Source organism: Pongo abelii, chromosome 13 (genome assembly GCF_028885655.2).
Source record: "Pongo abelii isolate AG06213 chromosome 13, NHGRI_mPonAbe1-v2.0_pri, whole genome shotgun sequence".
Classification (NCBI taxonomy): Eukaryota; Metazoa; Chordata; class Mammalia; order Primates; family Hominidae; genus Pongo; species Pongo abelii.
In genome coordinates this window covers 47745691-47762716 of record NC_071998.2, presented here as the reverse complement: position 1 = coordinate 47762716, position 17026 = coordinate 47745691, and the positions used below count along the sequence as shown (strand labels likewise).

General features: G+C 34.0%; 1 long non-coding RNA gene across 2 annotated transcripts in view; it reads left to right on the top strand.

Annotated features, from left to right (window-relative positions):
* The window catches only part of LOC134759752 (uncharacterized), a 79892-nt gene extending 67710 nt beyond the window's left edge, over positions 1-12182 (top strand). Inside the window, exon 5 of one of the 2 annotated variants that reach the window (XR_010136465.1) lies at positions 11893-12182. This is a non-coding gene — a long non-coding RNA (uncharacterized LOC134759752). The remainder of the gene's footprint in view (positions 1-11892) is intronic. The other variant, XR_010136464.1, reaches the window with a different exon arrangement.
* The last annotated feature ends 4844 nt before the right edge of the window (positions 12183-17026 follow it).

The following is a 17026-nucleotide window of genomic DNA, read 5'->3' as shown; positions in this document are numbered from 1 at the left end:
CTGGACTGCAGTGCTGCTTAACCTTACTGCAGCCTTGAACTTCAGAGTTGAAGTGATCCTCCCACCTCAGCCTCCTGAGCTGGAACTACAGGTGCATGCCACCACATCTGGCTAATTTTTTAATTAATGTTATGTGGAGATGGAGTCTCACTATGTTGACTAGGCTGGTCTCACACTCCTGGCCTCAAGCAATCCTCCTGCCTGGGCCTCCCAAAATGTTAAAATTTAAATTAGAAGATGAGATTTTTCATATTGAAACTCCTAGCTCTTGAACCAGCCATATCACATTTAAAAAACCACTATGCATATATAGTTACCTAATTGCAAAATGGTGTAAGTACCAAGATCGTTTCTTCTCCTGCACTTTCTTTAAGCAGTAAAATATTGTAAGAAAAATAAACTCCCATTCTGAGGTTTAAAAAGTGTGGCTCATCTACACAGTAGATTAATATGCATCCATTTTTTAAAAAGAGTGTGTTCTAATGTACCAATGTGGAAGGACTGAGAAAATATATTAAGTGAAAGACAGCAAGATATATCATGATCCCATTTGAATTGTTAAAAGAAAAGCTTTAAACTAATTAAACTTGACATATTTATCCTGAACAAATAATTCCTGAGTCCAGTGGTGTCAGTACAAGGAGAAGTTGAGGGCTGCACTAGACAGTGTGAGTGGCGTGCTTTCATAGGCCAAAGGCAGATGCAAAGTAGAGAAATCACCTGATTGGCTACAGCTAGGCATCTGTCTTTTTTGGGTATAGTGTGATGAGTTGGCGGCCTGTGATTAGCTGAACTCAGCTGTTTGTTATTCTCCTAAGTTAGGTTTGCATTTATCTAAGTACTAAGTTAAGACTGCAATTTATTATACAGAAACTCGAAGTATGGAGACAGCCTCAGGCTAATGGCCTCCTGCTTATTTAATTTTATAATATAAAAATGTAATTTTTAATGTTTGAAAGCCATAAACGTTAATGAAAATATATTAAAAATGTAAGTTGATTTTGTATGGAAAATGATAGTAGGGTGAGAAGGGGTTGTATAGCCAAATCACAGGTATTTTATAGACAGACACTGAGCTGAAGGAAGGAGGCTAAGTAACTTGCCAAAGCTATACCATTGGAATCCTGTATTGAAACCTAGAAGTCCAGCACCAGAGGATATTCAAGTCACTATTCTGCAATGTTGCTTTTCATGAGAATACAATTGAGCGTGCATATTAAAATGCCAATTTTGTGGCTGTTTTTTTTTTTAAATCCATCTGGCTACTTATTCAACTCTGCTTCACCTTAAAACAAATAAAAACGAAAAAGCAAATTTAAAAAACAAAATAAAAAATAATCCTCTTCCCTCAGATTTGCATCTCTATATTATCAAGTTTGAGTGTGCACACTTTACAAAATATTCCAAGGTTAGGTAGTCTTTCACAAAATAACTTTGCCCTCTAGAATTCCCAGGCACATATTATCTCCAAATTCTGGCTTGTAGAAAATGTGGTGATCTATGAACAAAAACGTGTTTAGAGGCCATTCACCAGAGCCCTGCAATCAGCACTAACTACCATAGGCTTCAGAATAAAATTCACATATTGATTTTAATTTATAAATCCCCTTCTGGTGGACTGCCACATTCCCTTATAGATTACCTCTGCACCTGTAAATCATTCTGCAGCTGGGATGGGTTGTACCACTCATAAGACCAATTCTTTGATTTAAATGTTAGGGGACTGAAGGCAGATGTTTTCATTAATCTTTTATGTGTTTTTTCTTACACATTTTTCTTTGGGGTAGTATGAAGATAATTATACTTTTAACCTTCCTTGATTTATAATTTAAGCTATTTGGCTTATAGATAGTACAATGTAAGAGGAGTTAGCTCTTGGCAAATTTGTGAAGTAACTATTTTTAGAAATTGCAACTTTCTTATTTAACCTCTTTCTTTTCTACCCTCTAAGACCCCTCTTCCAGCCCCTCAGGCATCCACTGCTGTGACAGTTTTCTCCTCTTAACATTTTAACATCCACTTTCCTTGCAGCAAATCATATGCAACTATTAACTAGTTTTTAAATATTATCTCCACCGTAGCTTAAACCTCAATAGGATCAACTCCTTTAAGGAAAGCTTTAAGGTTACCTTTCATCAGGGGTGCATCATGTGAGGTGGTCAATTTCTGGAGTATCTGCGAAGCTCATAATAATGCTTTATATATCCTCTGTATCAAAGCAATGGAAGCCATGTTTGTACTACCCAAACTCATCACTGGCTACAGTTAATTGGATGAAGTGTGGCCATTTGACACATGTTTAGCCAATTGAATTCTCACAATCAAGAAGTTTTATTTGGTAACAAGGACTTCTAATTGAGATTTAAATAGCGATAGAAATTCTCAAGAGTTGTGACTCTGCCTTCAATTGTCCATCAATAACACATGAGAGAAATCAGGGCTGTAAAAAATAAGGAATGAAGAGTTTAGATGTGAATAAAATGTCATGCAGGAGAGACACAAATTGTTTGTGAATTCTCCTTCCATTTCTCTTCCTGAATTCAATAGGAGAGCTTTATTTCCTTGTGAAAATTAGCCCATTTTAATTAAGTTAGATCAAACTGGTTTCTGTTACTTGCAAACAAAAGACACTAATTGATATATAATGACACCTACTACCCACCTTCCCCTTCAGAATAAGATGATCCAATATTCTTTGTGAAAATCAACACTTCACTCACATTCTTTAGGCTTAGATAAAATCGCTTCCACCTCTAATTCCAGAGTATAGCTTTTAATTTAAGCTGACCAGCTGGATCATCATATTTTCAGCAAGTGTGATTGAATTAGGAATGGACTGTAAGTGCATTGACAGCTAAAGGAAACATTTGCTGGAATTTCTGAGAGACTTGCGCTTATCTTGCAGGATTTGAACTTGCAGTTTCTGGTCTAGAACAACTGGAACTCTCTTGCTCTCAACAGTGCTGGTTTATATAAAAGTGCAATAAACCTAGAGAAAGTGAAACCATGCAACCTAAGGGAGATGGGGGAAGAGAGAGGGAGATACAGGGCTCTAGAGGTATCATTTGAGCCCCAGGTTCAAATCCTGTTGTACTGGTTACATGCTCTGTATCTTATAACCAAGACTTCTGGCTGATACAGAGCTCCCCAAATGCTGCTGTGCCAGTGTTGCTTTCTTTACCTAACTTATGTGTCATTCTCTGAAATAAAACAAATTTCAAATGGTAGTATTCTATTTAAATTTATATTTTCTAAAGAGAAAAGAAATAATTCATTTATTTAGTTTTTTCTTAATTTATATAACAAGGACAATTTATTGTGTACTCCATCTTTTGAAGTGCAGCGTTTCAGTAAAGACTAGGTATTGCATAGAAAAAAAATAGCAGGATTTGCAGACCATAGTTTCCCCCTAATTTTACTATATACTAGCTATATAAAGAAAAGGAAATCATTCTCTCTATTTTGCTTTTAAAGAACAAAACTGGAGGCATCACACTGACTTCAAACTACATTATGAGGCTGCAGTAACCCAAACAACATGGTATTGGTAGAAAAACAGACACGTAGACTGGAACAGAATCAAAAACTCAGAAATAAAGCCACAAACCTGCAAGCAGCTGATCTTCAACAAGGACAACAAAAAGGAAAGGGGAAAGGATTTCCTATGCTCTAAATGGTGCTGGAATAACTGGCTAGCCATATGCAGAATAAATCTTTCACCACATATAAAAATTAACTCAAGATGGCTTAAAGATTTAATGTAAGACATCAAACTACAAAAATCCTAGAAGGAAACCTAGGAAATGCCCTTCTATTCATCAGCCTTGGCAAAGAATTTTTGACTAAGTCCCCAAAAACAATTGCAACAAATACAAAAAGTAATAAGTGAGATCTAAGGAAACTAAGGATCCTCTGTACAACAAAATAAACTATCAACAGATCAACAAAGTAAATAAACAACCTACAGAATGGGAGAAAATATTTGCAAACTGTGCACCTCACAAAGGTATAGTAATCAGAATCTGTAAGGGACTTAAACAAATTAACAATTTAAAAAAACCCACAAATAACCCATTAAAATGGGCAAAGGACATGAATAGATTTCTCAAAAGAAGAATACAAGCAGCCAACAAACATGAAAAAATGCTCAACATCACTAATTATTAGAGAAATGCAAATTAAAACAACCATGAAATGCTATTGCACACTGGTCAGAATGGCTTCTATCTAAAAGTCAAAAAAACAATAGATGCCAGTGAGTAATTGCTCACGATTATGGCCTCCAGCTGCATTCACGTTGCTGCAAAGGACATGATTTTGTTCTTTTTTATGGCTGTGTACTATTTCATGCTACATATGTATCGCATTTTCTTTATCCAATCCATCATTAGTGGGCACCTACGCTGATTCCATGTCTTTGCTATTGGGAATAGCTCAGTGATGAATATAACTAGTGCATGTGTCTTTTGATGCCAGTGAGGCTGTGGATGCCAGTGAGGTTGTGGAGAAAAGGGGAATATACACTCTTAGTGGGAATGTAAATTAGTTCAGCCACTATAGAAAGCAGTTTAGGTATTTCTCAAAGAAGTTAAAACAGAGTGACCATTTGACCCAGCAATTTCATTACTGGGTATACTCCAAAGAAAAAGATTATTATACCAAAAAGACACATGCACTAGTTATATTCATCACTGAGCTATTCACGATAGCAAAGACATGGAATCAACTTAGGTGCCCACCAATGATGGATTGGATAAAGGAAATGTTATACATATGTAGCATGAAATAGTACACAGTCATAAAAAAGAACAAAATCATGTCCTTTGCAGTAACATGAATGCAGCTGGAGGCCATAATCATAAGCAAATTTTTCAGGAACAGAAAACAAAAGACCACATGTTCTCACTTATAAGTGTGAGCTAAATATTGAACACACATGGACATAAACATGGGAACAACTGACACTGCAGACTACAAGAGAGAGGGGAGAGGGAGGCATGGGTTGAAAAACTATCGAGTACTACGCTCACTACCTGGGTGCAATATACCCATGAAACAAATCTGCACATATACCCCCATATTTAAAATAAAAGTTAAGATAAATAAATAAATAAATAAGTAACATAATATCTACCCAGTAAAGTCATAAGTTTCCTGTGCAGATAAAGTGACAGGTTGTTATGTTCAAATCTCTTTGGAAATATTTGCAGTGTTATACATATATACCTATGTATACTTCAGAAGTTAAAATGTAACCCGTTAGGTTTTTAGATTTCTTCTCAAAGTTAATACCTATAATATAATATCAAGGTTCATGAGGTCTCTAATTTCCATCTGAACTACGAAATTCAAAGAAGGGCTTCTATTCTGTTTGTGTGTTGCCATAGTTCAATATTAGTGAAGAGTCCAATTGAAGTAGCATAAGAAGAGTTGGTCTTATAGAATTTAGCCTCAGATTACAAGTAAGCAATTTTCTGCTCCTTGCAGGTTTTTAATTGTGATGAAATTTATTGGAGAGCAGAAGGATGGCTAGAAGTTAAGAAAATTATTTTTAAACTTTCAACTAATAGCATAGTTCTTTGAATTACCGATTTGTTAAAAATCAATTTATTTAATCAAAGTACCTATTTTCAGTACATTTTTTGCTTTAACAATCAAGTATACATTTAGATTACACTGATGAGTCAACAAACATTCAGCTCGATTACTCATGTAGTAACAGTTGTATTTTCATGTTCTTAAAATTCTGCGAGAGAGGTATAAAATAACCAAATCTCATCACTGAAATGTTGATATGAATTAATTTAACATTAGAGCGTTTTCTCTGCTTATGCTTTACTTTGGTAATACTATGACACTCATATTTATACAACTGTTGGGTGTTGTTATATCCAATGTTTTATCTGTTTGTTTCTACTACAAATTTTTCAGCTCCTAGGTGACATGGCTTATATTTTAATTATTATGTATTCCTAGTGCCTAAAACATAGCAGGTTCAATAACTGTTTGTTGAGTGAATGAATGCAAAATAATTGCTTATGGAGTACCTTCCTGGTTATAAAGAAGAACATCAAATTAGTTATTTGGTCTGCCCAAATATCAGTGTCACTAATGGTATGAAAATTCAAAAACAAAACAAAATAATGTTTCGAGGAAACCTTTTCCACTTTGAGGAAAAAGTGGAATTGGATTTTTTCCTAATGAAATATAGCAAAAAGAATTTTCATGTATTTTCCTGCTTTTAATGTTAACAAGGAATGGAATGAGACAGATACTTTAAAAAGTAATACTTTTTTCTTCTTATTTAAATAGGAACATATGTTCATTGTACATACTTTAGTAATTACGTAAAAGGTGAGAAATTAAATTGAAAGTACCCCTTATATAACTATCCCAACAATAACTGATGACGTTTGTTTGTTTGTAGTATTTTCACACACACACACACACAGACACAGACACAGATACACACACACACACACAAACACACACACAATAATATGCTCATTGATAAACCGGAATACCGCAGGCCTTGAGACATATTTCAAAGTCAGATTTTTTCTTCCTCATTCTCTCTTAGAATTCTGATTCTTATTTTTTTTTAACTGTCAGACATCCTGAGAAATAGTTAACATTGGGTCAGGAATGCCATAATATTAATTTGTGGGAAAGGAGAGACTCCCCAGCTTAGCCTCGAATCCAGTCTTCTACATGGAGTACTTTTAGTAGAGGTAGGATTTGCAGGGGAGGGTAGTTTTTGCAGTTGGTGGCCGAATTGCCTGGCCTGCCCAGGAAAGGGTGAAGCTCCCAATATTGCCATTTTCAAATGATTGTAGGGGTCGTAAACTTCTGGCCTCTTCTTGCCTAGTTGAATTCTGGTCTCACTAGAGTGGTAGAAAGGTGAATGTTATCACCAGGAAGACTTTCTGCAGGCAATTGAGTTCAGAGAGGGAGAGTAAGTAGATTTAGATTTACTTGTATCAGATTCCACAGAGTTCCTGTACTTCTGATAGATGGCAAGAAATGAGCTAGTGGTAGACTGATTCATGGGCCAGTGTGAGGAAATACTAGATTTCTTTGGGTATATTTGGATATTGGAAGCCCCTAAGAGGGGGCAAAATTACTTCCTGTTTAATGTTTTAAATGGAACAGAAAGGCTAATGGAACTTTATTTTGATCTTCAAGTTGTAAAACCTTTTACACAGTGAGGCTTTTGATATTTTTATTTGAAATAGGTGTTGAAAATACTCTTTCTAATTTTTTAATTGTCAATCTTATGGAATTTTACAAAGATTTTATCTGGTATTAAAATAGTAGTATCTATTACTATTTTCTTTTACGGTTTCTTATTTTGCTTTTATACATTGAGAAACCATTTCAACTCAATTTTTTCTTTCTTTTTTTAAACAAAATTATTTGTAAGTTATTAAGCTGTTTATCTAAATAAATGACAAAAAGGAGATACATTTTATTTTATCTCTAAATATAACTGAAACAAAGATTTTTGTTTTCATGAAGTTTGTGAAATTCTCCCCATTTCCGGTTAGTGACTTATAAAGTAAAATTATAAAAAGTAAATTATGTATGCAATTTTCTCAAAAATTTAAATTATTTTACTGATAATATTGATTTCATCAAATCACCTCTTACAAACCTGAGGTATATTGATACCTATATCTCAGAGTAAATTCAGGACACATTGTAAATTTTTACCGCATTTTTCAAGTAGATGAGAATCATCATTAGGGTAGATATAAATGAGATCATGACATATCCAATAAAATAATCAAAGAAGGTTAAAATTTGAGCTTAATGATAATAAGCAAATATTGGACTTCTTGGAAAGAAATAAAAATGTATTGACTAAAAAGATAAGTATCAATAATTTTATTCAAGTTAAAAAATTATCATACTTACTGTATAAAACCAAGTGCTACACAATAATTATTATTCAAAGTACAGAACATATCATTCTAGAGGGTGTGTGTGGGGGGGTAGTAAACTCTCTTGTATCCAATAATTTTTACAAGAAGTTTTGAAATAAAAACAAATGTAATTCTTATATATAATCAATATGTAAAGGATACTTTTGTTGTTGTTTTTTTTTGAGTCAGAGTCTCACTCTGTTGACCAGGCTGGATTGCAGTGATACAATCTCATCTCACTGCAACCTCTGCCTCTGGCATTCAAGCGATTCTCAGCCTCCTGAGTAGCTGAGATTACAGGCGCATGCCACCATGCCCAGCTAATTTTTGTATTTTTTTGGTACAGACGGGGTTTCACTGTGTTGGCCAGTCTGGTCTCGAACTCCTGGCCTAGAGTGATCTTCCCATCTTCACCTCACAGAGTGCTGGGATTATAGGCATGAGCCACCACACCTGGCCAAGGATACATTTTTGAAGCTACAGTGATAACCAGGAATGAAGTATTAGAGTGGTAACCTCGTTAATTAAACTGTACATTTTTTAAGAAAAGTGACGATTTGTTGGTCTAAAGGAATTGAAGTAAGACTTCATATCATTATGGCTAGTGAAAATATTAATACCAAGGAACTTTAAATGAGAGAAATACAATTAATTTTCTTATACGGTAGTAGATGTTGCGCGTAAAAACAGCGGAGCCTAACTGAAATGATTAGAGGTAACAAAAGAAATATATGCATTTGTAAATTATTTTCACCTATAAACAGTAAATTTCATTATATACCACTTATTATATGTATATTGTGATATTGTGATAAAAGTAATATTTGCATTATCATGGAAATCTAACAATTTTCATTTTCACTGTCTCTTGACAGTAGTTTAATGTTTTAATATTTAATTCCCATTACAACTCCTCAAGGCTCTTTCCAATTTCTGTCTCTTTCCTCAAAAATCCAAATGCCCTGTTTTCCCTCACTTTCTGTATATATTGTATATACACAATATATACATCGCTTTATGGATTCCTCCAACTTTATGGATTTATCATAGCAAAAATGCCTGAAAATTCCTGAATTAATTGTATGTCCATTTAAAATTTTCTGCCTGTTTTCACTCATCCCATTTTTTAGCTTTAACATATGTATCTCTGCTATATTCCTTCTTACTCTCTTTCAGGAGATCTTGTTTTCAGCTCTATCCTCTCTTGCATCATTAGCTTTTATTTCTCTATGATCTTTTACAAAATGTCTGTGTGCCTGCTCCAGTCCCATTCTCCTAAACGCCCTTTCTCTCTCATGGTTAAATTGCCATCAATCTCTTCCCTTGATTTCACTGTCAGACATATCCAAAGAGCAGTCTGTTGCTGTTTCCATTTCGATATATTTATAAACTAACAACATTTTTATTGAATTATAACATATGCAGAAATTCGAGTATGTGTTCAACCTGATGAATTTTTAAAAAGGGAGAGACCCATGTAACCAGCACCCAGAGAAATAAATAGGTATTTTCTAGCACCCCGGAAGCTCCCAACATGTCTTGCTCCTTTCACTACCCCCACCAAAGATAATCACTGTGTTGACATTAAATATCAGAATAATTTTGCCGGTTTCTGAGCATTTCGTAATAAGTAGAATTATACAGCATGTAGTCTTTTTAGTCTAACTTCATTACTGAATGTGTTGTTGTGAGTAACTTGATTTATGTTCATTGTTCTATAAAACCCATATGAGAATATACCACAATGTTTTTAGCCATTCGATGGCAATGGGCATTTGGGTTGTTTTAACTTTTGGTTATTAAGAATAAAGCTGCTCAGGAGGCTGAAGCAGGAGAATCACTTGAACCCAGGAGGCGGAGGTTGCATTGAGCTGAGATTGTGCCACTGCACTCCAGCCTGGTGACAGAGCAAGATGCCATCTCAAAAAAGAAGGAGAGGGAGAGAGGGAGGGGGAGGGGGAGGGAGAATGCTGCTGCTAATCAAGACTAACCTGGACAATATAGTGAAACCCCATCTCTATCAAAAATACAAAAAATGAGCCAGGCATGGTGGCCTGCGTCTGTGGTCCCAGCTACTTGGGAGGCTGAGGAAGTAGGGTCCCTTGAATCCAGGAGGTGGAGGTTGCAGTGAGCTGTGGTCCCGTGGTTGCACCACTGCACTCCATCCTGGGCGACAGAGTGAGAACCTGTCTCAAAAACAAAAACAACAAAAAAAGAATAAAACTGCTAAGGACATTCATGTATATCTTTTGACGATCATGTCGATGCATTTCTGCTGCTTCATTTTTAAGTGTGCCTTTTGCTGGGTCATAGGGTTAGCATAAGGTCAACTTCAGTGGGTAACTGCAAAACAGTTTTTCAAACTGATTGCAACATTTTACTCTCCTATGAGCAGTATATGAATTCCTGTTGATCCACATTCTGACCAACATTTAGACATGTATTTTTAATTTCAGCTATTTGAGTGCATTTTTCTAACCAAAGATTTAAATTTTAAATGCCTTTTTTACATTTTAAATTTGTCTTTTTTTTAAAAGCCATTTTAGTTGTGGGTAGTAATGTCTTGGTGTGATTTTAATTTGCATTTCCATGATGATTTAATGAAGTTGAACACATTTCATGTTGATTGACCATTTGAATAACTCTTGTGTGAAGACTGTTCAGTGTTTTGCTGTTTTTTTCCTATTGAATTGTCTCCCTTTTTCTTAATGATTTGTAGTTCTTTTTAAAATGTGGATATGAGTTGTTTGATATATTATTTTTTGCTACCATGTGGTTTTTCACCTAATTCTCTTAATAGTGTCTTTCAAGGAACAGAGGCTTTTTACTTTTCATTTATTATTTTTTATTTCTCTTTTTATTTTCATTTGTATTTTCTATTATACTTCATGTTCTGGGATACATGTGCAGAATGTGCAGGTTTGTTAGAGAGGTATACATGTGCCATGGTGGTTTGCTGCACCCATCAACCCATCATCTACACTAGGAATTTCTCCTAATGCTTTCCCTCCCCTAGTCCCCGACCCCCCGACAGGGCCCAGTGTGTGATGTTTCCCTCCCTGTGTCCATGTGTTCTCATTGTTCAACTCCCACTTATGAGTGAGAATATGCAGTGCTTGGTTTTCTGTTACTGTGTTAGTTTGCTGAAAATGATGGTTTCCAGCTTCATCCATGTCCCTGCAAAGGACATGAACTCATCCCTTTTTTATGGCTGCATAGCATTCCATGGTGTATATGTGCCACATTTTCTTTATCCAGTCTATCATTGATGTGCATTTGGGTTGATTCCAAGTCTTTGCTATTGTGAACAGTGCCGCAATAAACATATGTGTGCATGGGTCTTTATAGCAGAATGATTTATAATCCTTTGGGTATATACCCAGTACTACTCCTTCTGAAACTATTCCAAACAATAGAAAAAGAGGGACTCCTCCCTAACTCATTTTACTTTTCATTTACGCTTCATAATATTTGCATCTTGTTTAAAATTTTTTTTCCTACCACAATCATGAAGACATTTGCTAGCATTTCATTCCTAAAGCTTTATTATCATGCCATTTACATGTAAATCTCTGACATTTATTTTTTGGTGTATTTTGTGATATATGATCAAGATTTTTTTTTTTTTTTGAATGCCACATGCAGGGCAAATTTAAAAAAAAATCCACAAAAACATCCAATTGGCTCAGACTATTTTTGAAAAAGAACATTCTTTCCTTACTGCCCTACAGTGTTAAGAATATCACTGTGGCAGGCAGCCTCCAAGATGGCTCTCCATAACCCTGGCCTTCAATATTCACATTCTTGTATAATGCCCTCCTAAATTGTGTCAGACTGAGTCTGAGGGACAAATAAGGTTTAGCAGAAATAATAGTATGTCTTTTCTCATATTAAACTATGAAAGACTGTGCTTTCCATTTTGGGCACTCTCTCATTTGTTCTCTTTCTCTTACTGCATTTGCTGGAGGAAACCAGCTACTATGAAGGCTTATGAGAGACCCATGTGATAAAGAGCTGAAGCCTCCTACCGACCTGAGTGAGGTTGGAAGTGTGTCCTGCAGCCCTGAAGCTGTCAGCTTGACTGCAACCTCAAGACAGACCCTAAGCCAGAACCACCCAGCTGAGCTGCTCCAGAATTTCTGACTTAAAGAAACTATGTGAGATGATAAATGTATGCTTTATAAGCTGCCACATTTTGGAAAAATTTGTTAAGCAAATATATGACAACTACAATCACCAAATGACTATATGTTAGTTTATTTATGGACTCTCTTCTGCTCCATTGGTCTATTTTTTTCTCTCCTTGTACCACCACTACACTGAATAATTATCATATTATTAAAATAAATCTCTTTATCTGATAGTGTAAGTACTGAAATGTTGTTCTCCCAGATTGCCTTTGGTATTCCTGCCCTTTTAAATTTTCATACGGATTTTAGAAGCAGCTCATCAATTTTCTTATACTCACAAATACACACACACACACAGAAACAAGATATCTGCAGTCACTTTGATAGGAATTTAATTGAATCGATGGATTAATTGGGCAGAATTGACACATTTAAAACGCTAAGTAGTCTAAATCATTAACATCCCTCAGTTTAATTAGGTCTTTAAAAAATATCTACCAATATTGCTTAGTGCTATAAATTGTAGAAATCTTATACATATTTCATTTAAAAAGTTTTAAAATTCTATTGAAATAAAAATACATCAACTTTTTTTCTTACTTTTTTGGCTGTTACACAGAAATACAAGTATATTCTATTACCTCATGTCAGTTATTATTATAATTCTAATAGTTTTTCTTGTAAATTCCTTTGAGTTTTCTCTATATACAATCACATTGTCTACCAAAAAAAAGTGACAATTTTATTTCTTCCTTTCAAATTCATATTTTTTATGCCGCTGTCCAGGACCTTGGTTCAATTTGTAAAAGCGGTGTTATACTGCACATTGGTTTATTTCTCTTTATCTCTATTATTTTCAACATCCAAGGGAAATATTTTAACTCATCAATATATGATGTTTGATGTAGTTTTTTTCTTTGGTCAATATCCTTTATCATATCAAAGATGTTGCCTTTTATTCTCCTATGAGTTCTTAATCATGAATAGATATTCATTTTTGTCAAATAATTTTTCCATATCTATTGAAATATTCACGTTTTATTCTTTTTCTTTTCCTGTTTATAGTGATGAATTTCAATGGTTGACTTGCTTATAATTTTATATTTTTCAAACATTTTTATAAAATAAAATTCAATCATACAAATAAGTCAAAAGAATTTTACAAGGAACACCCATATTCCTACCACCTACATTTTATAATTAAGATGATCCTACAATTGCTTCATCACATAACTATCCCTCTATCCATTCATCACTCCATCATTTGAGAAAATGATTCCTGAGACTGGGCATGGTGACTCACGCCTGTAATCCCAGCATTTTGGGAGGCCAAGGCAGGCAGATCACTAGAGGTCAAGAGTTCGAGACCAGCCTGGCCAATGCAATGAAACCCCACCTCTACTAAAAATACAAAAATTAGCCCGGTATGGTGACAGGCACCTGTAATCCCAGCTACTGGGGAGGCTGGGGCACGAGAATCACTTGAACCCAGGAGGCGGAGGTTGCAGTGAGCTGAGATTGCAGCACTGAATTCCAGCCTGGGTGACAGAGCCAGACTCAGTCTCAAACAAAAATGAAAACGAAAATGAAAACATAAACAAAAAAAGAAAAGAAAATGATTACTGAATGTTCAACCAATGCTGGACTAAATTCCACTTGGTTTAATGTGTTATCACTTTTTATATTTCTGGAGTAATTTACCATTATTTTGTTAGCCATTTGCACCTATGTTTGGAAATCACTTCTACGTTTATTTTGTCTGTAATATTCTTGTGAGGTTTTGTGACTTAAGATATGTTAACCTCATGAAATGAGTTCTCAAGTGTTCCCTTTTCTCTGATAAGAATACATAGATTCTCTGATAAGAATATATAGATTCTCGGATAAGAATATATTCTCTGATAAGGATATACAGATTGGTGGTACTTTTTAAAAAAATATTTGAGAGGAAATTCAGTGATATAATTAGTTGGCATTGGAGTTTTTGTGGGGAAGTTTTATAATAATGAACTCTATTTAATAAACATAACTACTTAGGATTTCTTTTCTTTTTCAGTATAAGTAGGTTGTGTTTTTCAAAAAATTTGTCTTTTTCTAAATTTTCAGCTTTAATGGGATAAAGTTATTCATAATATCTTTCTATTGAGATTTTAATATCTGTGGTATCATTAGTGATGTCACATTTTTCTTTTTTGTATTCATAATCTGTGGTTTCTTTACTTTTGACAAAGTTTGGCTTTGTTTTCTTCCATTGCCCTTTTGTTTTCTGTGTTTTTTAAATTTCTTCTCTACCTTTATTTCCTTCTTTTAGTTTCTTAGGTTTGATTTGATATTTGTTATCTTTAATCTTAAGTTTCATTTCTAATAAGTGTATTTAAAACTAAAAATTTTCCTCTAAGCACTGCTTTAGATATATTCTACAAATTTTGCCATATGAGATTTTGATTATCCAGTCAAAAATATTACTTACTTCCTTTGTGATTTCTACTGTGAAAAATGGGCTGATTTCTGTGATTAATAAAATACTCTGAATAATTTTATATTTGTTAGGTTTGTTTTATGACCCATACTATTATCAGTTTGATGAATGTTCCATGAACACCTCAAAAAAATTAATATATTGTTATTTGTTGATAAAACATTCTTTAATATAATTAGTTAAAATTGTATTGTTAGAAATTATACAATTTCATTTTTTCCTGCTTTCCCTGAAAGTAGTGTTTAGTATCCATCTCTGTGATTGTGAATTTGTCTTGTCCTCCTTTTAATTTTTTTCAATTTTCTTTATTTATTTTGAAGTGATATTATTGGATAGAGGCAGATTTAGAACCGTTAAATATTTCCAGTAGAATGATCTCTTTGCCATTTCAAATATTTTCTTTTATCTTTAATAATACTTCTTTACTTGGAGTTTTCTTTAATATTACCATAGTTTCAATTGTTTTATTTTTTTGTGTTCTTGTTGTTAATATTTGCAGAGTATCTTTTTTCACCCTTTTATTTTCCATCTTTATATGCTTTATATTTAAGGTATGTTCCAGGTAAGTGGAAAATTGACACTTTTTCCCTTTTAATTGAACTATTTTATTTTTAGCTGAATTAACAATGGTGTGTTGGTTTATATCTACCATCAAACTGTTTGCTATTTGACCCATAGTTTGGAGTTTCATTTTTCTTCCATTTCTTTTTACATATTAATCAATGTATTTTATTGTTCCATATAGTTCAATTAGATTAGTTACATCAAAAGTGTTTTTGTATGTTAACATTAGGGATTGCAGTATGCATCCTCAATTTGTTACATTCTGATACAAATTATTATGTTCCACTTGCTCAATACACTAGTTCCTTAGAACCATTTACTTCTACTCATTCTCCTCCTGCTTTTGCATGATTGTTGTCAAATACAAACTTTTACTTATATTTTATTTTCCACAGGTTATTACTGTTACTGTTTTATATTTGTCGTTTCTTATTTTACATTATTTACATACTTACTCTTTCCATTAAACTCCATTTCTTTCTGAATGTATGTGTTCTGAGTTCATTTTCACTCTGCTTTCAGTATTTGTTTTATTAAAACTATGCTAAAAACAAAATTTCTAGGGGTTTTCAGTCTGAAAACATATTTATTTTTCTACCATTATTAGAACTATGTTTTCAGTAGACATAGGTATCTTTCAAAAATTTTATTGCATATACTAAGGTGTACAGTATGATATACTGCTATACATATATATAGAGAGAGAAAGGTTACTACAGTCAAGCATGTTGACATAGCCATCATCTCACATAGCCATATATGTATGTGTGTGTGTGTGTGTGTGTGTGTGTGTGTGTATAGTGGTAACAGCACCTAAAATCTTCTTTATTAACATATTTCTAGTAGACAATAGTATTAACTATAGTTCTATTCTGTTCATTAGAGCTCTAGACTTATTCATCCTACAGAACTGCAACCCTGTACTCTTTTTATCTGTATCTCTCCATCTCCCCGCCACCTACTCTGGTAACTACTGTTTTTTCTATTTTTATGTACTCAACTTTTTGATATTGTCGTTGCATATTGCAGTATCTTCATCCTTTTTGAGGACTAATAATATTACATCATATTAATAAACCACAATTTCTTTATCCATTCATCCATCAACAGACACTTAGGTTGTTTCCATATCTTGGCTACTGTGAATAATGCTGCAATAAAGATGAGTATATCCTTGGTGAGATATCCACCGAAAGGGATATTGGGTAAAATGTTAGCTCTGTTTTTAATGTTTTGAGGAACTTCCATACTGTTTTTTGTAGTGTCTGAAATAATTTACATTGCCATGAGTAATGCACAAGGGATCCTTTTTCTCCACATCCCTGTCATCACTTGTTATGTCTTCTCATTTTGACAATAAGTACCCTAACAGGTGCAAGGGAATTTGTTACCAGGGTTTTGATTTGCTTTTTCTTGATGATTATTGATGTTGAGCCCTTTTCATATACTTGTTGGTCATTTCTATGTCTTCTTCAGAGAAATGTTTATTCGGCTCCTTGGTGCGTTTTTAAATTGGGTTATTTATTTATTTCACTATTGAGTTATGTGAATTTCTTATATATTTTGGATATTAACCTTCTATCAGATATATGGTTCAAACATATTTTCTCCCAATCCATAAACACCCTTTTCATTTTCTTGGCTGTTTCCTTTGCTGTGCAGAAGCTTTTTAGTTTGATGTAGTCCCACTTCCTTTTCTGCTTTTGTGGCCTGGTCTTTTGGTGTGATATCAAAAACAATCATTGCCAAAGCCAACATCAAGGAGCTTTTTCCCCGTGTTTTCCTCAAGGAATTTTATAGTTTCAGGTGTTATGTTTAGGTCTTTAATCCATTTTTAGTCTAACTTTGTCTATAGTGTAAGATAAAGGCCCAGATATGAACAGACACTTCTCAAAAGAAGACATTTATGCAGCCAACAGACACATGAA